The 24,541-nt window shown below is 40.6% G+C and overlaps 1 non-coding gene across 1 annotated transcript; it reads right to left on the reverse strand.

The window, feature by feature from the left end:
* Nucleotides 1–23,666: 23,666 nt before the first annotated feature.
* On the reverse strand, nucleotides 23,667–23,748 carry TRNAS-UGA (transfer RNA serine (anticodon UGA)). Its single transcript has one exon. It is a non-coding gene; the product is annotated as a tRNA-Ser (tRNA).
* Nucleotides 23,749–24,541: the final 793 nt, after the last annotated feature.

Genomic DNA, 24,541 nt, shown 5'->3' on the forward strand with positions numbered 1-24,541 from the left:
GGTAATTACACTCATTGGTGCTAGCACAGGAATGAATACATTATGTACCAGAATAAATCTCACGTGAGTTAGATCTGATTGTGAGTGTCAACCAGTGATGACTCAAGTCTGCGCAGACTACCAATCAGCGGTGAGGGTTCGCGACATGCCACGATAGAACTGCCCAGTAATTATTACAATCCCCCATGTTCATCACATACAAAGTTCTGAAATCACACAGCTTGAATACTTGAAATGAATCGGTTCGGACTTCTAATAACCAAGAATTGGACCCCGTTAAGAAGGGAGGAGCCCAGCCACATCGCTTACATCAACTACCGTCAAATTTAATTGGGTGATGTAATTTTTCTTTGAAAACGCTTGTGCGATTTTTTTTGCAAATTTCAATGAATTTTCTGCGTAGCGCGAAGCAAATTCCTAAAAAATGTTCAATGGAATCCACACAAACGTTCTCTTGTAAAAAAAGTATTGCCTAGCATGGCCGGATTTTCCTACTTGCCGCCCATGGGCCGCCTTTATTTTGCCGCCCCCTTCTCATTCGTTTTGAAACTCGATAAAAACTATCAAATGAACGTGTCAGCAGAGGAGGAGTGCATAAGACGCATTTACTCGTGTTGAACACACTTTTTAGGAAAGACCTGTTATTTCCACTGGCAAAAGTTCACGGAACTTTGCGCGAAACCTATTTCTGTGTGGACAAGGCCTTCCTTTCATAAGAAATGAACGAAAAAATTATGAAAGAACAAACATAAATGTGGATTAATGATTTTAACTTCCGCCGCCGCTCCGCGCAGACCGCATCGTGTTTGGCGCAATGCGTGAAGTATTCCGACAGTCTTGTAGGCGCTATGCGTTTCACGCTGATCGCACTGTGTTTGCTGCAATGCGTGAAGTATTCATGCATTCTTGTAGGCGCTGTCCGTTTCACGCTGACCGCAATGACCGCACTGTGTTTGATGCAATGCGTGAAGTATTCGTGCAGTCTTGTAGGCGCTAATATGTGTTACATGCCGATCGCCGCGCCGAGGGCTTCTCCTTTTCATCTCAAGTCCTCGTTATCATTTCTCTCTAAGACCAGGCCAAATTGCGTGTTTGGTCTCTTTCTTAACTCGACTTATTGAAGGTGCTGTCTCTTGTATCACTAAGAGAAGACAAAATTAGAAATTACTATCCTCTCAGGAAATGAGAGATTTTGTCGCCTTTTCTCGTTTGTAATTTTGTTTTTATAAATCCGATTATTTTTATACCCACACTTTAAAAATTTTCAAATTTTTGCCGCCCCTTAGATTTGCCGCCATGGGCCGCGGCCCATGTGGCCATCCCCTTAATCCGGCCCTTTTGCCTCATTCAATTTGGCAGTAGCTGATGCGGCTTGGTTCCTTTCTGCTAGACGCGATCCAATTTAGAGTGCGTAACGTGCATTTTTGTATCCATTCTTGCAAAATTCCCTTAGAGCCCTCTCCATTTGGACGTGTTTATGCTAAAAGGTACTATGTTGCGCGTAAACCCTATGAACATATAGTTCTTTTCAGCACAAATACGTTCATTTTATTATTAAAATTTAAAGAATAGAAATTGAATTCACTCCCGTTTCTTACCTCTTTCTCCTCCTTTTAATTATTTTTCGTGCTTAAGAAGGAGAGATCCCTCTACCACCGAGCAGGCATTCATTTCTAAGTAATTCAAACGCGGGTTCTTTGGTGGAATCTTTCCGGGAAGGATATACCTCCCGATATTCGACAGCCGTGAAAAAAGTCCAATTTTTATTTACGCAATAATGATGGAGCTGGAACGCAAATAGCAATTATAAAATCTCAGATTTTACGGATGAAAAAGAGCAGACTGTTACGCGAGAGAAGGATCCGTTCATCGAGTGTAATCGCTGTGAACATGACTAAAAGACCGGAGTCAGAGACATAATAACAGGAAATAAAAGAGACGGAAGCTTTTCGATTGATCTTTCCCTCTTCGCAGGTCCCGGGCCTTGCACGCGCTCGAGTGAGCGTGTACATTCTCGGAGGGGTCGCCAATTTGGGGGGTGAAAATGGCGATCCCCGCGGTAAGATTCGATAAAACTTCCCGCGAATGGCAACACTGTTAAGCTCATCCGATTCATTTGTCGTGATTGAAAGCGAGTTCGAGTGAATTTTGAGAGGAATAAAGATTCAAAAGCCGGTTCCAAGTGAACCGCGAATCAAGAGGGGGGATGCGGGTCGCGGGAGGGAGGGGGTGATGTGGGGGTAGGGGGGTTGAGAAGAGGAGGCGTTATTAAAATATGTACAACAAGAGGTGCTCTTGTGGGAGATATTGTCGCTGTCGATCGGCGCGCATACCTTTCAAAACACGATTTTATCGTCGCGATAGAGAGTTTTCTGTGTTGAGCATTTGAGGACTTTGAAGCACCGCGGGTTATAATTTCAAGAGTCTTCAGAGTCGGCCGCAAATAGGTCCGAAATATATCCGCTCCTCTCCCGGCTTTTTACAAAGTGCATTTCTGATGATTCCCGCCCCCGGACTTTAGATCCAAACCATATGATCTACGAAGGGTGTCCCAAAAGCACAGAGTACATAGAGTCGTAATGTAAAAATAAATGGGAGAGCTGGCGCCATATTCTGCTCGGCTAGTTCCGCGCCCGGTGTGTGCCGCGATATATGTTCGATCCAAAATGGCGGTGTGGAATACGTGGTAATAGAGAATTTGCAGGTGTCTGATACTTGATGAATTTCGTATTTAAGTGGAAACTACTGAGTGAACTGATTACGAGGATACCCTTGGTTTATGAATTGAACAACTGTTGAGGAAGATATGACAAAATGATCTAATTTGCTAAAATACGTGTGTTTAAATGGGAAATGACGCCACTGGGTGGTGCATTTTCTCACTTTAAAATCTATTTTTATACTATTTCCCATATCAGAAAAAAATTGTAAAAAATTCTGTGAAATCAGCTCCTTAAGCACTTTCAGATGAGGCAATAAAAAATTTGCATGCAAATTCTCCATTCCTGTCCTCTTTGTTTACATCGGATGGCCGGGTACCCGTGTATCGAAAACAATCGATCATGTATCGAAAAAGTGACCCGGCGTCACACAGGAGTCCCGGAATTCGGGAACTGGAAGTTGCTTAAAAGTGGCGCCAGCTCTCCTAGTTACATTACGACTCTGAGTACTCTATGCCAAAAAGTATTGCACACTGCCCTGTTTTGAGAAAATGGTAAGAGCTATTAACATGCGCTTTAAACAGGCCTCTAAATTGAATCATTAGCTTGAAAACAAGACCACGTGTAGGTCTCTGACTTAAAAATTGCCGAAGTTACATCACTTCAAAGTTGACGTGTAAAAGTTGACCCTGGCGTTTTTCCGGCACTTTTTTTCAGTGAGAAAGAAAATGAGAGAAGCTAAAAAAGAAGAAAACCCGTTAGTGCAAAAAATTGAGAATAAAACTTTAGTCCAGGCGCCTGGTAAGTCTACCTGGAATTTTGGGTACACAGCGATTTTTTTGGCTAACTTTATGTTTTTTGGGTCGCTGAATCCGAATCTGAAGTTTCCGCACGCGTATCTGGTGAGCATTTTCCGCTATTTTGAAAAAATGGCCTAAAAAGGCCTTTTTTTGCGGTTTTTTTGATATAGCGGCTACGGATGAGGAAAAGTCCCGGATTTAGCTAATGTTTTGAATAGCTGACAAAATTTGGAAGAAAATGGTGTATACATATGTTAGGTTTGCTTAAAAATTGAGGAAGATACAGCATCGTGAACATCGCGCCTATTCACGTTTTCGCGGCGCACCCGTCAACGCGCGATCCGGCTCGCCGCGGTCAGCCAAGTTCCGAAGCGTTCTAAAGTTCCGAAATCCGAGGTTCCTCAATTTTTGAGCAAACCTAGCATATTTATATACCATTTTCTTCCAAATTTTGTCAGCTATTCAAAACATTAGCTAAATCCGGGACTTTTCCTCATCCGTAGCCGCTATATCAAAAAAACCGCAAAAAAAGGCCTTTTTAGGCCATTTTTTCAAAATAGCGGAAAATGCTCACCAGATACGCGTGCGGAAACTTCAGATTCGGATTCAGCGACCCAAAAAACATAAAGTAAGCCAAAAAAATCGCTGTGTACCCAAAATTCCAGGTAGCCTCATTTTTAGCTACCAGGCGCCTGGACTACTTACTGTTTGGGGAGTTGATTCTTTTCGTCTGATGAGTCAACAATATTGGCATTTCCAAAGTATTTGCCTTCATTTTTGACGCAATGTTCCAGTCGTTCTCTCCACTTGACAGGAAATGTTTTCTAGTATTCCTCTTGAGGGATGGATTTAGAGGAGGTTTGAGCAATAGATTGAATTTCTTCGATTGATCTACATCTGCTGCCTCTTAAATTTTTCTTAAGTTCTGGAAATAGCCAAAAATTGCACGGAGCCAGGTCTGGGCTGTTCGGGGGGGTGCAAGAGGCAAACAATACTCTTCTGTTCCATGAATTCTTGCGTAAACTACGCCGTGTGCGGTCGCACAGTATCCTGACGCAGAAGCCAGGTTTTGCGAATTTCTGGACACTTTTCTCTGATGTGTCTCTAGAGTTGCTACAACACTGCACAGTAATATTCTTTGTTTACGGTCACATTTTTCGTAACAAAATGTTGATAAATCATGCTCTGATAGTCAAAGAACTTTACTAAAAAAGTGCCGAAACAACGCTAGGGTCAACTTTTACACTTCAACTTTGAAATGATACAACATCGGCAATTTTTAAGTTAAAGATCTGCACTTGATCTTGTTTTCAAGCAAAGGATTCAATTTAGAGGCCTGTCTAAGCCGCATGTTGATAGCTTTTACCATCTTCTCAAAATAGGGCAGTGTGCAGTGCTCTCGGGATACCTACCCTTCATACTCACTCACTGCCCTCCCCCCCCTCCCACTCATTTGCAATCCTCTAACTTAGCTGAAAATGAGTGTCTGGACCGTTAAATAACATTCTTATATGCGTGTTTCGTGTAATTAGGTATATCATGCATCCACAAAGGTGCTTATCGATGGTGAAGCTGCAGAAATGTGTATCTCGGTTTGCAGACTTCCTGTCATAATTTTAAGAATTGATTCGTTTTTCCTTCTTTTTTTAAAGAATATTCTATGGAAACTGCAGGCCATGATGTTGGTTCGGATTTCTCTTGGGAACAAAATAGGAGCGGAGATTTTGAAACACCGCAACCGAGATAAGCATTTTTGCAGTTCCGCCGTATATATTTTCAAAATAGTATCGAGGAAAGTATACAACTCTCATTTTCGTCAATCAAATCAGGAGCCATATGACCCAGCAGACTATTGTTCTTGTCAGAACAAAACAATTTATGAATGAAAAGTAGAAAACATAGAAACCTAATCCTTCACAGAAAAAACTCTTTGGTTTATAAAATACACTGTAGTTGATGTGAACACGATTAATAGTGGTAAATAACTTGTGATTTTCGTCTTTGAATTGTGAAAAGGTACATGTATCTCTTAAGGAACTTGTAATTTTTAATTTTGTGAGGGACCTTATTACAGGATTACAACAATAATACACTGAAAAAAAGGTACAGGCCATATAGACGTACCGTCCGTTCCGGGCTCAGAGGCCGACAGTTCCGGGTGCTACGCCCGGAACTTTCTGCCTCTGAGCAGGACGGAGCGGACGGCATTTCTATAATAGTCCGTAAGTACGGCTTCCACGGCCGGAGTTTTTTTTTTTTTTTTTTTTTTTTTTTTTCAGTGAAATTCAGACCTGTATTGCTATTTTGTCGAGTGGGTGTCTTTTCGCAATGTGTGAATTGTACCTAAATATTCGAGGATGGAGATGCTCTTTTTGAACGGCCCCTATTCAATTTTCCATGGCCAAATGCAGACTTATTAATTGCTGCCCGATCGCACTTGAATGCATCGTTTTATAGTCGCGGCCCCTGCAGTGGTAATTTGCAACGAAAATTACTTTTTGCATGTGACTTGGAGATTGACCCTGTGAACATGGATAGTCCGTTCCGGTTATGCACCGAAACGCAATTAGCGCAACAGAACGGAATAAGACTCGTCAATGGCTAAGTGTAGTATTAGAAGTGAATGATATGATTTACGAGAATAACCTCTAATTCATCGCCCTTTACAATGTTTGATTAGGTCTCGTCAAGTACTCCTTCTTTCAGAGACATAAAATTGGAAGTAATAACCTTCATTACCACACGTCCGAGACCGAGTGCACGACAGTTGAATCAGTCGACGGTACAAGCGAACATGCTCATTATCTGATGAGCTCTAGAATACAGCTATTCGTATAGAGCTCGAAGCTCATTAGGAAATGGACTTGCTAGTTGCTACGTTATTTCATCGAGCGATTCAGTTATATCTCGCCGACTCCATCGCTGCTCTATCTCTTTGCATCGTGATTTTCTCGCCCTCCCTTCCCTGCTTCGTTTTGCGGTCGCTGTCTACTAAACTTACAGCTAATTTTTTTTAACTCTCGACCCATTCGTCAAAACCTGATCATTATTTTATTTGATGGCTGCAACTTTGAATAAAAATAAATTTAAAACGTGAAGCCTGCACAGACGAATTTCTTTGAAAATGTGTTTAATCATGATGTGCCCAAAATGCGGATTTTTCGAGCGAATTTACCCATCAAAAGTGTGATCGGTTGGCTGTATCTTTAGCATACAACAGATCCACTCACGCCATGGTACCACTCTCGATCTTTGGAAGAAAAATCTCGAGATCAGTGTTGAATCCTAAGTAGTAGTCGAAGTTATAGTAGTAGATCCTAAGCGCTGGATCAATTGTGCTTGGTGCCGAAGCTCCCCGCGCGATTCACCGGGCTTGGGAGCTTTTCTGACCAGAAAATCCCACTTAGTGGGTCATTCAGCGCGCGGCGTGCTACCAGCGCGAAACGCGCGCTGACGCCTACAAACCTAACAGGGATACTTCACGCATTGCGCAATGCGTGAAGTATCCCTGTTAGGTTTGTAGGCGCTTATGCGCATGTAACGCTGGTTGCCCGCAGGCCGCGGACGCGGAATGCCACGTCGCTTCAAGCAAATATTTCACTACAGAGATGTTATAAGAAATCCAAGCCGCTCCAACGTATCAAGAATAACAGGCATCCTTTATAGATCTTGCAATTTAGGAGGCCTAGGGCCTCAAGGAAATGTTTTAGGAACTAGAAAAATCCAATCTGAATATGTTATTCTTGTTGGATCTTCCACAATATACAACCATTTTCATGTCATTCGTACGACTTGCAAAAATTAAAATAAGTGGCAAGTTAGAGAGCGGGCATGTGCAGAGCTGTGCGACAGTCTCCTCTCTCAAACAGGGTCTCTTGAAAGTTATTACGAAAATACTAACGTAAATAAAGTAGTAATAAATACGTACAAATAAAGACGTAATTAAGTCTAAATTAATACGAATATAAAAGCCTAGATTATCAGAACATGCGTTCTCAGAGAAAAATTAGGTGAAGGCTTACATTCATAGGGGGATTTTCTTTGAAATGAAAAGAAAAATTATTACTTAATTAAGTAATCGTAAAAGTTTTTTTTTTTTGTTTTTCTATCATTGCATTCATTACATTTTTCATTTATCGTGGCTTAGATTGTTCTCCGACTATTGTGAATAAAAAATGAAAGAATTAAAAATCCACGTAGTATAGTTATCACTGTACAAAGAAAAGTTGAGTTTCCAAAAAAAAAAATGTCTTTGAAGTTGCATAAGTTACAAGAAAACCGAGACCCTCCTCAAAAAACCGTAATCGGCTACTTTTTAAGCAGAACTTAATTTTACGAGGATAATTTCAAGAGTTGAATTATATTCTCAATTTTTGTCTAATTATTTTTTTTTCTTAAATTTTTATTTTTCTAATTATTAGCTGGTGCACCGGAATCTATATTTTCGATGAAAAGAAAAGTTTTCCCCCTAAAAAGGGAAAACAATGAACCCAAAATTTTCATCCGAGCTCGAAAAAAGCAAGAACGAGGAGCGCCCTGTGGGAAAGTCATGACACAGTGCGATCAAACTGTCAGCCGATATTACCTTTTGATGTATTATTTATTTATACACTCTTTCCTAGGAAAAACCACCCAGGAGGCGAATTTTTACACGAGATCGGGTAACACCGAGATGCGATCAACGATTACACGAGCACGTAATATCGATGACTCAGATGAACCAATATCAACCTCGGTCGCGGTAGACGCCGACACCGGCTCTTAGAGCTGTGCCCCCCACCGCCCCCTCCCCCAGAAAGCTCTGACGATGTTGCCAGATCGGTGAACCGAAGCTGAATTTTCGACCGGAACGACCAGGTTTTCTGGTCAATCAGGCAACCTCCTCGTGTACTCCACGAGAATCGGAAGCCTCGTTTGTGACTCATTCCCGACGACGTCTACCGTTTCGTGTTTACCAGGAAGTTCCAGGAACTAACAGAGCTTGCCGACCCGACGGAACCGCGCACGAACTTAAAGGAGGAATATTGCCGCCACTTTCAAGGATTATAACCAAATTCATCTTCTGAGGATCGTGAGCCCGTGTCATTTTGCTCCCTTGTTTGCAAACAGCAGATGGTCACCATGATAGATTTTTTTCTTTTTTTTTTAAACATAAGAAGATGGGACGTCTACAGACAAAGGGACATTTTTCTCATCCACGACTTTTGTAATTATCATCCATTAGAGTAAAGGGCTCTTTTTTCATGTTAAAAAAACCTCGTATGTCGGAGTTGTAGAGAGTCAACGTCATTTTCATGCTACTTTTAATCCATAAAAGAATGAATATTGATTTGTTATTATCAGGGCACATAGCAATATTGTACAAACACTTTGAGACAAAATACACCCGAGCTTGTCAAATCAAATCGGAGTTAAAAGTTTGCGGTTTGAAGTTTCAAAAACGCAGTTTCTGGATGGATCTAAATGCCAGAGTAATTTTGGTACATACGTCCAGGACGCAAAATCACCGGATTATAATGTAGCTTTACATCTCGTTTTAGCACAAAAACGCATACTAAACTACTCAAAACTCATTTCTCGGACCCATAGGAAGACTTCCCTGTCGAAAACTAAAAATATAACTTTTGAACTCGGGTAGACAAAAATAGATACTCTAAATGGTTGGTTCCCGTGGCTTAGGATCCCTCCTTGTAAGTACGATTTGACCCAAAATTAAATTTAGCCAATCCAAAAAATAATGCCATGAACTGTAACTTCTAGACTCAGTGATAGTTATAACATAAGTAATGAATATTTAGTAATTTTTCATTTTGAAGTTTCATGATAAACCCCACTCAAACACACGTTTCTCAGTTTGCGTTGAGCGATAACTGTCTTCTGAACGTATTTAATTAAAAAAGAACTTAATCCATTATGACATGATCCTTGATATGCATAAGAATACATGTATGACAGGGCTCAAGTCACAATGGATGTACTTCCTTTTGATTAAAATGCGTCCATCTGAACGTAACTACCTGCTTAAGTTGACTTGAAAAACAAGCATCTCTCGCTCTGTGATCTGATGTATACAAATCACTCTAATTTCGTTTCATTAGTACGAGAAAAATGAGCAGGAAAAGAATACGCCAATTTATTCGACAAGTTTATTTGACTCCCAACATTAACTTACGATTATCACCAAGTAAAAGCGTTGAAAATGAAGCAATAACAATAATTTAAATGTTAATCGCTGTGTCTTAAGTATATGCGTGACACTTGTCGATCCATTACGTCAGGTAAAAACTACCCTCTTTCGGACAACTGGCACCCACCCTAACAGTGATACTTTACGAACGCCAGCAGCATAATGGATAAACCAAGTCCAGGCCATATTTTGGAATTTAAGTGGGAAACGGCTTTTTCAGCTGTCCTCGATAATTATTGTCTCAGAAAATAGTTCTTTTTTCATGGTAAAAAAATCCACAGAATATTGAGTTGCCTAAAGTTACGTCTAAATTTACGTAAATTCTTAGTTTATGTGTACGGCAAAAACAACTTGGCGCTGAGCCCTTACACTGTAGGTAAAAAGCGCCAATCATGGGTAATAGTGATGAGCCCTATAGCTTTAGAGTCCAACCCTTCTGCTATAATAGGTACTCGATAATTTGTTGAAATCAACAGGCGTAGCATTCCTATCGCCAAGTATCCACCAGGTGAGTTTTAAGTTACTTACTTAATTCACAAATTTCGGATTTATGCAGGATCACTCAGGAATCTACTTTGTAAACATCATGAAAAGTGGCATAAATATTGAGTCTGCAATGGAGGGGAGGGGGGCACGGCTTTAAGCGGCCCAGATGCCTGCTGGAATTTTAAATTTTGTTTTATAAATCCCTTAATCGAGACTGGAGAGGAGGTATTGAGAGGCGGGAGGTATTGGGGGGGGGGGGCTTAGAAATACAGTCTGCGGGTGGGGCCCCACTTGGTGAGCTATGTACGCCACTGATCATATACCCAGCAGTTCTGCTCGTTCACATGACAAAAAAATTCAGACCGGTCCAAGTTCCGATATTACTTTTTACGCATCCGGTACCTCAAAACCAAACTGCTAACCGCAAAAGTGACCGCTACAAAGGACAGAAAAATTAGAAGGTGTTAAAACCGCTACGTAATCCCGAGTGCCTCAACCCTTCAACGGAAGAATTCGCATTAAAGGACCCTCAATTTTTCAAGGTCATCCGCCAAAACTATGATTAACGTCCAGCGGGGGCGTGAAACCTCCCTCGCTCACTCAAGACTTGCAAATGTCGTTCACACCCACGAACTTTCGTTTCGAGAGAGGCTGACGATGGGGGGTCCAAGGCGGGCACTCCATCTCCATGGGACCACCACTCGGGGGTTTATTTTTTCTGGTGTCACCGGCTCTCCAACTCCATCTCACGTCTCAGCCGGGAGACGGAAAGTAGTCACGGTAATCCTTTCTGCTCCGCTGCTGGACTGATTGTATAATTGTGCTTTTTTATCTGTCCAACGCTTGAGACTCCGATGAAGCTCTCTAATCAATCAACGGTGATGATGATGGGAGGGGGCAGGGGGAGGGGAGAAAAAAATGGTACCGACCAGCGCAGCACCTTAATCGGGAACTGAGAAGTGAATTTAAAAAAGGGTTAATGGAAGAATAACACACCGACACTCGGGATGTTTGTGTCCTTTGTCTGGCACCGAGCTCGTCTCTCACCTCGCTCAGATGGATGACCCTTGAGACGACAGGGATGATCCCTGATACTATCCGCGGCAACGTACTCCGGAATAAAAACTGGTTTAAATTACGGGCGACGAATATGCCTAATGCTTATTAATACTCTAACTGGTGTATAATCATTTTCATATTCTGGCTTCTCCGCGCCCGGCTTTTGTGCTCTCCGCTCTTCGGCGTAAAACATTTTTATTTTCATTCAAACACTTCTTCCACCATATTATTATTATAATATCATACACCTATATTTTTCTTCCTATTGTGCCGAGCCACTTTAGGCCGTTTTGTTAGTTTTCCCTCCTTCTTATTCTTCCTTGCGCGCGAGGGTGTCGGCCGCGTCTTGAATAGAGTGAGATTCGAGGGAACGTCGAATTCGATCCATCGGATTTTTGTGGGCTACCATTTGCGGAATGGGGATTAATCGATTAATTTCCGAATTATTTGATCGATCGAGGGGTCGAATCTGTTGATCGTTCGGTTTTTCAGTGTCACGAGAGATTATGTCAACGATTCAGAGGATTCTCGAGCCGCGTGAACTGTTGAACTATTTGTGTTTCATTTCAAACCAATTGCAGTATGGTCAAGCCTAGTGGGGACTGGGGAGGAGAGGAAACCTGGAGAATGGGGGTGATCGAAAAGAGGTGTCAATGCTAGATTATAATCTCTTTTGAAGAAGCCTATCAATTAGAAAACGGTATCTCCCACGCATATGAAATTACAATGACGCAAAGAATTTAAGTGAGCAGAAGAAGTTCTTCGTCCTGTATTGCGCCTTTCAGGTGTAACTAAACTAATGGCGGAGTTTCAGTTGGCTTTTCGCTGGGACCGCGCTAATTCCTTCAAATGTGCGAAGAAAATTAATGTGTTGAAGGAAAATAAAGACTGCGTGTGAAAAGTTCAAAACTTTTACTTTTCTGACAGCTAGTAGCCCATCTTGGTAGAGGGATGGCTACGTTTTGCCTTTAAAATTCTATTCCCATTTCTGGACTGCAGAGGAAAAATAAAACGTGATTTATTCGATAAATGCGAGCTCAATCAAATCCCACCAAAAATGTTGAACTCAAGTGTAATCATGAAGCATAGGTCAAATACCGAGAAAAAAAAACAAGCTTTTTGAGCGTATAAGTCGTAAAACAAATATTTCAACCCCTTGATAGCTAAAATTGTGTACCTTCCGAAATGGAGGAGCAACGAGTGTAACGCCTACTCGGGCTTCATTTGCGATGGTTGGGGAACTTTCGCGAAACATTGCGAGCTGAGAGTTTACTATTTTAACTCTTTTCTGAATAGAACCGATGCCAAGTTAAGGGAGCACCAACGACCACGGGTCCTCGCGCGCTCCGCTTAAAATTTTGGTGCAATACAAAAGATACATAGCAAAAGGCGTGATACAACTATTTTAACTCTCCAGTAGCTCAAATTGCATAAGCACTGAATTGAAGGAGCACTCAGTTTCACACTCGGATTCTCAACAAATCAATAAACTCCCAATGCGGAGCAGCAGCTCTATGTTCACAAGTGTTCGAGAATATATTTCGCCACAACATAAAAGCTGGATAGCCAAATGCATCGATTGACTTTTGTATCTCTGATTATTCGGTGCAGGGCCGGATTTACCTTCTTGCCGCCCATGGGCCGCCTGTATTTTGCCGCCCATGGGCCGCCTGTATTTTGCCGCCCCATCTCATTCGTTTTGAAACATCCATAGAAACCATCAGGTGGACGTACCGGAGAAGGAAGGGTACTGAAGACGCGTTTACTCGCGTTTGGCACATTTTTTGTGAAAGCCCTGTCAACACTAACAAAAGTTCACGGAACTTTGCTCGAAAATTAAGTTCCGTAGACCTATCTCTGTGTGGACGATGCCTTTCATTTATAAGGAAAGAACGAAAAAATTATGAATAAGAATAAACATGAATGTGGTCTAATGATCTTAATTTCCGCCACCGCGCCAACCGCACTGTGTTTGGCACAATGCGTGAAGTATCCCTATAGTCTTGTAGGCGCTATGCGTTTCACGCTGACCGCTGCTGACCAAGTGACCGCACTGTTTTTGACGCAATGCGTGAAGTATTCATGCAGTTTTGTAGGCACTATGAGTTTCGCGCCAACCGCTGCTGACCGCACTTCGTTTGACGCAATGCGTGCAGTATTCCTGAAGTCTTGTAGGCGCTAATATGTGTTTCATGCTGACCGGTGCGCCGATAGGGCTTCTCCTTTCCATCTCAAGTTCTCGCCATCATTGCTCTCTGCGCCGTTCCGCTCCAGGCCAAATTGCGTGTTTGGTTTCTCTCTCAACTAGACTAACGAAAGGCGCTGTCTCTTGCATCACCAAAAGACGAACAAATTAGAAATTACTATACTTTAACTCTCAGGATATGAGAGATTTTTTCGCCTTTTCTCATTTGTGATTTTTTTTTTTCTGAATCAGATTTTTTTCTTGATACCTACATTTGCCGCCCCCTAAATTTGCCGTCATAATGTGGCCACCCCCTTAATCCGGCTCTGATTCGGTGTCAATGGTGAATGGTGAAGATGTATCGCACTCTCTCGAGAGTGCCGGTCAGGGGAACTGATTAAGACATCAAAATGAAGGCAGTAAGCCGGTCGAAGAAGTCTCAAAGTGCACGAATTATTTGAAGCTAAATTACTTAATTTGAGTGAGCTTTTCGACAAACATCTCGGTCATCTCCGCGAAACCCCGGAGAGGGATCCTGGCCCTTCCGGATCGTAAAATTCCCGAGCAAGTCCGAGTGGGCGGGCCGGGCGTTTAATGTGATTAGACAGCGGCCGAAAGCTGGAGATGTCCGTTGCTCAACCTTCCAGGCGATAATAGGACGTCCCTTTCCAGCGGATCGTCCCTTTGTTTAGCCACGGCGGAAAGTGCACAATAAGCTCGTCCCCCGTCCCTCCGACTGGGTTCTCCACCTTCGACGCCGGGAATGACTGACAGTGGCCTTCTTCCACGCCACTCCGACATGTCAATCGGAGCTTTTATGACTTTTCGTTGCGTTACCGCTCAGAACTTCGAATGATGGACACACTCTGCGTTGCCAACTCGGCGCAATGTAAGGAGAATATGCGAGATGAGAGAGGATGTAAATAGACACCGCAGTGGGCTAATAGCTGAAATTGATAGACAAAGCGATAGACAAAGAAGACATAAGAAGTATGCAGCGATCCTATTGGTTGAAATGAGTGGTTCTTACAGACCAGGGGAGAAGAAGGTGGACTACTAAAGGGTCTCCAGTGGGTTGCCGTTTGTTTGTCTATTACCTTCCTCCTTTGTCTATTGTAACCACCCGGTTACAACAATAGGATTCCTTCATAGCTTTTTGTCTTCTTTGTCTATCGCTTCGTCTACCAATTTCAACTATCAGCCCGCAGGAGTGCAGACCAATTTCCGATTGGCTCAGCCATTTTAGGCTTCATGGGGCTGTGTGGGATCCATTAACATGACGACGAAATGACGGCCAAAAATGCGTCAGTCATTTCAGCAAAGCATTCCTCTGTCCAACCCAAAAATGTCAAATATCTGATGGTTCTGAAATGATCATAATATGACTGAAGTGCCTTTAAGCAAAAAAAAAATATATTGCATTGAATCAAGTAGAAAGTGAAATTTGTCGCGAAATGACGGAAAACCCACATTTCCGCACCAACATCCTTCTGAAACTAATGTAATCTTTGAACATAGGTCTCGGCAAGTATCAGCATCAAACCTACGAGGTTTTATCGTTCAGAAAATGTTAATCTCGTAAGTAGACCCACGAAAGAAAAATATGATAAATATGAAAAAAAACAAAAAGAGGCGACCTAACTTTTGTTCCTTTAAGTCCTTTCAAACTTGATTCTGAATAGTTTCGACAGTGTATCTGGCAACTCCAGGAATTTAGATGCCGCCTATTGAGGCACGACTGCCAAACTCCTGAGCTTTATACTCCAAATTGCTACCGATCACGACGAATTTCTTTCACTAATCCACCTCTTAATCCGACGACCCTCTTTCTGCCATTACTTCCAACTTTCCTCAACCGTTAGGCTTGGAACCGTTTTTCGGACGCTTTATTGATGTGCGGAGATGGTGCAATTTCAAGTCCAACGGTAAGTAATCTTCCGTTCAAAATACGACATTTCATTGCAGAGCTATCATGAGCTTCTGATGTTGAAACAAATTCAAATATGTAGTAAAGAAAGTGGTCCTGTTGCACCCATCACACAAGAGATACTAAAAATAAATAGTCGATTGAGGTAGACGAAACGAGAGGCCAATTTTCAGACGATACGCCCGAAAATTACGATTAACACGTCAAAAAAAAAACCTGCAGAAATTACCACCACCAAATATTACCGTGCCAAGGAAAAATGCCGCATGAACATTCAGGCGTTGCCAAATTCCTTTGAGTAAACGACTTTTCGGGAAAATTTCTAAATATTTTTCTTTTTATTTTTCAGATAATTTTGTTCGCAATTTCAATTTCATCTACGGTTCCTGAAAATCTCAAGGAAAAATATTCATAGCTTCCTTCAAAAATAAACATTTTATCGAAAAAAATTGGGCAACTCTCGAATGCTCATACGACGTTTTTCCTCAGCACAGCAGAATAGTAATCCGCATAAATTACTGTGAGTTCGGATAACGTGAATCGCGGGAGAGGGGAGAGGATGGAGGGTGGAGGGGAGAGAGGGTGGAGGGGAGATGGGGTGGAGGGTGGAAGGGGGAGAGGGTTGGGGGATATGATGGAGGGGGGGGGGGGTTGAAAGTATGAAACGGAAGAGAGGATGAGAGCGGAAAGAGGAGAAAGGCGATGCAAATATTTTGAGTTCACAGTAATCAACTATACATAGAAGAACTCTTTTGAGGGCTTTGAGACATGTTTAAAAGAAACATATTGAGGTTGTCAAGGTTGCAAAAGTCATCCGTGAGAGTCGTGCGTGAAGAAGGCAATTAATCGTCGGAGATGGAGGATGAGATGGACAGCTTAGTCTAATTGGCAGGTCTCACCTCGGCGTCCGGCAGGGACAATCGAGGCGTGAAGTGTCGGCTATCGATATTTCCCAATTTGCGGCTATGCTAAAGAATCGATTATGAATGTGCGATTTTCGAACACCCTGATAATCGATCCTTTCCATAGGTTTATATGGTAAATGAATCGATTCTGCGCAGAGCTCGACACGCCGCATTGGACTTCACGCGCCTCATGATTATTCACGCATGTGTCACCCGAAAGCCATATTCCTGTCAATCCATCACGAGAGACATTCGCGCCAAACGTACAAAGAAAAATTTACAATTACGACACGATGTTCTGGGTGTTTGTTCAATGGAGTTACATTATTACACGAAAAAGAAAATGTATTCGAAGGTTTGTCACGATAACGAGATAGCTGGTAGCCTTTGAATCTGAACTGTTAATTTAATTACAGCCACTGGACTTTTAGAATCAGTAAATAAACTTTTTAACTATAAGGTGAATGAATGCTGCAGTGCGTGGCGTGCTTTGCGATTTATCGACTGATCTGCCATTTAAACCTATGATAAGGGATTGATAAACAGGGTGTTCGAAACGAACACCGTAATAATCGATTTTTTACCATAGCTTCAATGGGGAAATCTCGATAATATAATCGATCATTCACGCCTCGCCACTGGAGTGCTGCGTTTTCATACCGTTTAGTTCTAAATTTAAGACCCGAATTCCAATCAAAATGTCTGTAGTGAAGGAGGTTAACAGACCTTTTCTACCACTATTTCTGGCACTTCAGACTGAAAGGTTGAAATACAGGTTGATCTAATTAGGATACGCTGCACGTATCACGGTTATAAGCCTCGATGAGCGGTGACAAACATTCATTTATACATCTTTTTGGAATGTTTTATTTTTTCATCTGAGTCTGTTGCAAGCTGAGCTAAGGAGCTAAATCTAAGCTATAATGTTTCAGAGTCCACAATGTTTTCACATGAAAGATCCAAGTGACCTTTCTTTATTTGGACCACGTTAAGCGGAAAGAAACTAAGCTATTGCCAACTTTAATTGGGCTATTTAATTTCTTACATAAAAACAGTCGTGAGGATTTATGTGCTAATGTCAGTGAATTTTCTGCATGGTACGGAGCAAATTCCTTAATATTTTCAAAGGAACCCGCATAAACGTTTTCTTGTAAAAAATTAAATTGCCCGGTTCAATTGGGCTGATGTGGCTTGGTTCTTTCTTCTAAACGTGGTCCGTTTGTGGGTTCATCTCCGGAGGAAAAAATCAATTACAGTAATAATAATAAAATCTGATTCTATAGTTATACTAACACTTTGTTAACATTTTACGTCAGGCGTGAGAATATTTACAAATTATTATAAATACTGATAACAGTGACAACGCTGCATCAGTTCGTGCACTCGAAGTCCCTCTATGATTGTGTATCGTCCAGCACCAAAGCATTCGCTCTCCTTGCAATTTGCATATTCGCTGTTATTGAAGGGGCCGCGAAAAATTCCCGGCTCACTGGCTGCTAAAATACTGCAGATGTAGAACAATTGATAGAATTACTTCGGACGTTGCATGTGCTGTGCACTAGACCGCAGATTTTTATGCGCGACCACGTATTTGAAGGGATATTGAGGGGTATTTATGCTAAAAGGAACTATGTGCATAGGGATTGACTGCGGGACTTAGTTCAATTTAGCATAAATACATCCATTTGTAATTCTGTTTTACATATCAGCAAGGACACGTGCGATGATGAAACTTTCGACTTTGCAAAAAAGCGCCATAAATCGGAAGTAGGCAGAGCTCTGAGAGCACCGTAAATATAAGAGCTCTCTCTCCACTCACTGATGTTGAATTTATTTACCATTATGTTGAACCAGTGACTCTCCACCAGGCGAAGTATTATCTAGTGCAACTTCGATGCAATGTAAAAAAAAAAAAACCTAGTAGACTATGTAAACCGCGTTAAGCAGAAAGGAACCAAGCTACATCAGCTATTGTCGAATTTTAGTGGGCAATTTAATTTTTTACAAGAAAATATTTTTGCGGATTCTTTTGAAAAGTTCAGGGAATTTGCTTCGTACTTGGCGGAATATTCATTGAAATTCACACAAAAATCCGCACATCCGATTTCATGTAAAACATCAAATTGCCCAGTTAAATTTGGCAATGACTGATGCGGCTTCGTTTCTTTCTGCTAAACTCCTTGTGATCCCTTTCGCAAAAACAGTCGCCTGACTCCTTCATCCGTTGCATGGTTTCAATGTCGAATTATTTAGGAATGAAAATCCTCTTGAACGAGCAATAGACCTTTCGTTTAATCGTGATTAGAATCGATGACGCCGAGAGAAATTGCCGGCTTTTACGAAAGAGAGTTTTTCTTTGAAAAAGGGAACGCGCTAAATTCCCAATTTAAATGAGGCGCTTTGGTGTGGCTGTCCCGGAACAAAGTGGTTGCGTCAATTGCGCGGTCAGTAGATCAGTATCGACACAGATCCGTTACACACGTCATCGTGTGTTTGACAGCTAACCTAACCTTGAGGAGAAAAAACTCGGAACTCGGGGAGCACAGAAAGCTCGCAAATATTCGCGCCTCGTTTTCCCCACTTTCATTTTCCTTTGTGTAGGCAGCGTCATCGCGGGCTGATTATAATCGCCGATTGCATCATATCGCGTGTGCCCGCGGATAGTTCATCTCTTTCACCTCTCATGTGTAAATCATACCGTAAAATAAAATATGCTTTGAACTGTGAAAAAAATTCTATTTTTTTTTTTTTTTTTTTTTTTTTTCATTTTTTTAATTTTCTTATGCATTTTTCGAGATAAGCCTGGAGGAATGTATTATTATTCGACGTTTGAGATTGAAAAGCCAAACCTAAGACTTCAACCGGATCGTTCTTGGTCGCTCATCCACGGAAAAAATTAGATTTAATTCAATTGCTAAAAAAAAGTGACTGCAATGTTTCAATGTAGATTTCACAACACAAAAATGTTACTTTAACCACCCCCTTGGTTAAATTAGCTTACAATGGTGGTTAAAGGAGCGTTTTTTTTCTTTTTCTTTTTTTTTGTAAAATCTACGTTGAAAAATTGCAGTCACTTTTTTTAGCAATTGAATTGTTAAAACAGCAATTTACTTTTTCCCTGTCGCATTTTATTTTAAAGCTTCACGCATCTTCGACCATAATGAATCATCATTGAGGATAAGTTGAAAATCAAAATCGTGCAATGTTCTCAATGTTTGATAATCGCACGAAGTATAGGTAACGATTTAATTTTCGTTCTTTAGCGTATGCTTCCCCTTTCTCTTTACATCTAAATCTAATCAAAGAACCCCTAATCTCCTTATTTTAAATTTTTGGAAGCAGAGATTCTCGTCATTCTACTAAACTTTAGAGCAATTATTATGTCAGTTCTTCATGATATGCGAGGCATCGTTGAGGGAAAAATATCTCCGACATTACTTAAATTGTTTTTTCACATTTGGGAGGGATGTTTTAAAAAATTGGAGGTTTCTAACTTAGAGCTTCACAGCCGCATCCAATTGAGAGCAACAATTAGGTAGATAAAGGCTGCGTAAAAAGTTGTGAACAACAACATGCATTTGCGTCTGGATGGAGCCTCCTTAAACAACAAAATAAACGAAACAAACAATCAAACACAAAAGTGACGTTAGATGCTTGAGTTTTGGTGAGTTTGAGATCACGAATATAGCTTTTTGACACAATTATAGTCTGTATCTTAGATAAAAATTCCGTAATACAACTCAATGTATTTACATGATTGTATATGGTATTTGAAAATAAGCTTCTTTTTGACGGAAGCCCCACGTGGCTCAAAAGCGCGGAAAATCTTTTGCTTGTTTTAGGGAACAAAATACGTGAAATAAATGTATAGCGTCTAGTAAAATGGAAAAAAAAGTTACAAATATTTTATCGCTTCCAGAACCATATTTGTTTCTGGCAAAAATGTTAGGTCCGCAAAAAATGTTAGAGGATTTTTTTTATTGTTATTATTATTATTATTATTATTTTTTTTTTTTTCAAATGAGCTAACGGAGGGTTTAAATTAGGAATCTAATTTTTTCCATTTATGCATCGATAGCTCTCGCTGAATATTGTCCAAATTTTCATGACTGTGCTAAGTGTGCTAATAACAGTTACCTATGACTTGAGTTTCGGTTGTTCCTCTCTCATTCTTTTTGGGCATAAAGTTTATCAAAAAATTCGAAAAAAATAACATAGGGTTGCTAAAATTGCATGAGATGCACATTACAGAATTATGATCATAGTCAAGAGTTTAGGTCCGAGTGAGCGAACTCGGGCAACCACTGGCCGCCGCTATCCTGCCAAAAAACTGGATCGTCGGCTCCGGACTCATTCCAGCGGAAGAATCTACCCGCCAGAGGGCGCCACTGTACGGGAGTCGAAATATTTTGATGGAGGCGGGCCTAAATTGCAGTGAGCTTCAAGGCGTTCCCCTTTTTTATTGTGAGCCGTCCCATTTCTGAGGAGGAACTCCCACTTCGCGAATCAACGGAACCATACTGCGCGAGAGGGGAGTCTCAAGTACCGAACCTTTCGATGCGATTTTTCAGGAACTCTGAGGGAAAAGGACTTATGACTGTACCTTTTCCCTTAGTTCCTAACGTTCTTACTATTCTAAAGAAACTCATTATTTTCCAATCGAGGGCATGGATTTTTTTGCATAGTCTAGAACATCATGAGAAAATTATGTGAGCAATTATTTGGAAGCTTTTACGCCAAAAACCCATATATTTCCTCCCTGTGATCTCCGCTATTTCTGTTCTTAGCAGAGGAACTATGTTTTTCCCTTCAATGCCGGATATACATACACACTAATGTTTTTGGTAATGAGTTTTTTTGCACCATATAACACCAATGGCTGTTTTCTCTTAGTTATTTTCAAAATATTCCTAAAATTTGTTATAGAAATCTGTTTGAAATGTACCTAGAAATAATTCAATTTTTTTTACAACTTAAAAGTGTTTTTAAAAAAGTTCATTTTTAAAAATATGTTTATTTCATCATTTTTAAATCGAGCATAATACGCATTTTTTCAACACTTTGAAAAAGTTTTCTTGAACTAAAAATGCTGAAGTTGTTTTCTTAAAATTTCCTTTAAAAAAAATTATCTCTTGAAGATCAAAATGGCACGTTTTTAGAACACACTCGTTTTTCGGTGTATAAGGGTGGAGTCGATGATATAATATTGCGTAAGACTGCGTAAGTATACGTTAAAGAGGGATGTCATCGACCGCTCACGCTCAGCTCCGCGACATCGGTTCAATATCAATACCTCCGCACCGCACACCGACGTGGTTCCCAAATTAAAATACGATATAGTAGACGAATTGATGAACAAATCCAAAATCTGCAGGTAATTTTGTTTAACCCTTATCATAGCTAAGATAATTTTAAAACTGAAAAATTACTTTAAATTGATGTGTAAAGACAATAAAAAAGTTCAGTTACTTTGTAACGTATTTTTTCCGGAGTTTCTATCCATCTTCACCGAACCACCATCATCAGACCTATATGAGTTCATTCCTTACCCAAAAAAATTCAAGCAGTAGTTTTGTAATAAATTTATTATTTTTAAGACGCCATTACAAAGAGGCCATCAAAGGCCATTTACACTTCTGATAAAAATTAACATGGGGGATGTTAATTCAAGGAAATGGATAAAATACTGAGAATAGTTACCTATGTAAGATCTGCACGTCTGTAAACCTAAACATCCATTATATTGAAAATTGTATACAAAACACCTACAAGAAAATTACTGATGATTTTATAAAATCCTTCCTATCGGTTTGAATTATGTTAATTACAATAAATTTAAAGTTCTACAGTTATCTCTGTAGTTATTAACCCTATTTAATGCACTATATTGTGATTTTCTTAGGTTATTATTTTAATAAATATGCATAAATAATATAAGTTTTACATACGTACAAAACTTTCATGACTACAAGAACTTACGCAATCTTGGAAAGATACACACAAAATAACACTGAGTGTATAATACATATTTTACTTGTTTCCATATTCTATTTTTATCTCATGTTTTCATTAAAATTGAACCATCTTTTATCGGTAGACAAACGTCCGATATTATAGATTTAAAATCATGTAATCTGCATATTAAGTATATTAATATGATATGCTTAAAGCCGACCAACCCTTGCAACTGAGAATTCAGACTGTCCAGGCTTGCAGTTTCACTCAATGACTCGGGTTCGCGCATTCGCATCTCTGGCTGCACACCAGACTTCGTTTCAATAACCAAATTATATGCGAAACCATGCAAATCCAGATGGCGAGCAGGGGTGGACTTTAATTGAATCTCGCTCGAAAAAATGCCTATCCTCGCTGTCAAATTTCGCAAATCAAAGGGGCGATCGGTGTCTCAAAATCTTCAGCTCTCCGATTATCGCGCAAACCCGGCGCCAAGCTCGGAAGGTCAGTTTTTATCGGAAGTAAAATGGCTCTCTCGCGACTCACAGCCTTCATTGATTCTTTCACTTTTTAATATCAGGCTCATTTGCACAAGAGCTTTTATTGTGGAGGGAAAACTTTGAATTTTAATGAACCCCGTTGTGCGAAATTCGTCTGACCCTTCGTGGAAAAGGGGGTTGGTCAACGAGAGTGAGAAGAATTTTGCAATTTATTTTTATTCGTTTCTCGCTTCACCGGCAGCCACCGCGTTTAACGTTTAATAAAAGATCAAAAGCTCCCACTAATCTGTTTGACGAGTGCCCTCAGACGATCGGGATAGCCATCAGTTGGGAGAAGTTGAGGTTATGACCTCGTAAATCAACCGAAGCCATGGTTTAAGAGACACCATTTACTCAGGGAAGACCAGCCATATACGCTGTGATATTCTTCCACAAGACTGAAACTCAAACTTGGAGGCAATGGAGAATTTTCACGCAAAAATTGTATTGCTTCTTCTGAGGGTGCTCAATGAGCTGAGTTCGCAGTATTTTTCATAATTTTTTTCTGACATTGGAAAATGTGCCGCCTCATGAGTCATGACGTCATCTGGCGGCATTTTCCATTTGAACACATGCATTTTTGCAGGTTAGGTTATTTTGTCATCTTTCTTCCAATAATTGTCCAATTGAGAAATCAAGTGCAAATTGTGCTAAACCAGACAGCTCACTTTGTTGAATAAATTCAACATTGTTCTTCCCCCTCTAATAAACGAGCAAACTGTGCAAAGTAAATATCGGAAAACTTAATAAACGTGAAAAAAATAAAATACGGAATGACTCAGATAAGTACGTAGACTTCCAAAAAATATCATTACTTTAATATTTTCAAAACACGAACAAAGACTTATAAAAATATCTAATTTTCCTGCGCGATGCCCAGCATTCTTCATTGTTAGGTTGGTGAGTATTGTAAGCGAGAACACGGTGAATACGGCAATATTATTTACCGAATAAAAAAAGTCGCGCTGCGGACAGGATTCGAACCTGTGCGGGTAAAACCCATTGGATTTCAAGTCCAACTCCTTAACCACTCGGACACCGCAGCTGCTGGCAGCGGGGACCGAAATTGCGTTTTATAGGCAGTTGCGATGTTCCCCGTCTACGGCGCAGTCGTCGCGTGGCGGGAAACAGTGCGGCACACAGTGATTGCGAATCAATAGGGAAGTTCGGACAAGATATTCAAACTTGAAAAGCCAATATCTTCGTTAATACGAAACATAGAAATTTTAAAGTCATGCCATTGGTTTTCTCATAAAATTCTCTGCAGAAAGCACCCCTCTTAATTTAAAATGTGACGAAATAAACATAAAAATCTGCAGTTTAAATCAAACGTGCCATGTCCGACCTCTCAGTATGACTCGTTTTACTGTGCGGCCGTGGGTTCGGAGGGGAATGGATGGAAGGAGCGGAAGGGAGGGGGTACGTCGCACAGCATCAACACCAACCAACACACGCTGCGCTGGAAGCTTCTATTTTGAAGCTTTTTTTCATCCGAACTTTTACCCGTAACTGCATTGACCCGATTTCTGCTTCAAAACTAAAAATACTCCGATCTCTTCTCGAGAGATCTTTCCTAGATTAACAAAAAGTACCACAAGAACACCTACAAATATTTTTATCAGTGAAGAAGTTTGCTTAACCCAAAATTCAAACCGACGTAACTCCGGTTTGATTTACAATTCTTGAGCTTTTAATTGTCCAAAAATGCTCGTAGATCGTTTTTTTCTATGTTTTTGAAATCTCTCCTCAAGTTTTGATAGAGTGAGGTCCCTTTTGGCATGGACGGTCACATACGTCGAAGAAAAAAATAGTCCTAAAACATTATGAGTATAGCCCTG

This window comes from Bemisia tabaci, chromosome 5, assembly GCF_918797505.1.
Source record: "Bemisia tabaci chromosome 5, PGI_BMITA_v3".
In the NCBI taxonomy this organism is placed as follows: Eukaryota; Metazoa; Arthropoda; class Insecta; order Hemiptera; family Aleyrodidae; genus Bemisia; species Bemisia tabaci.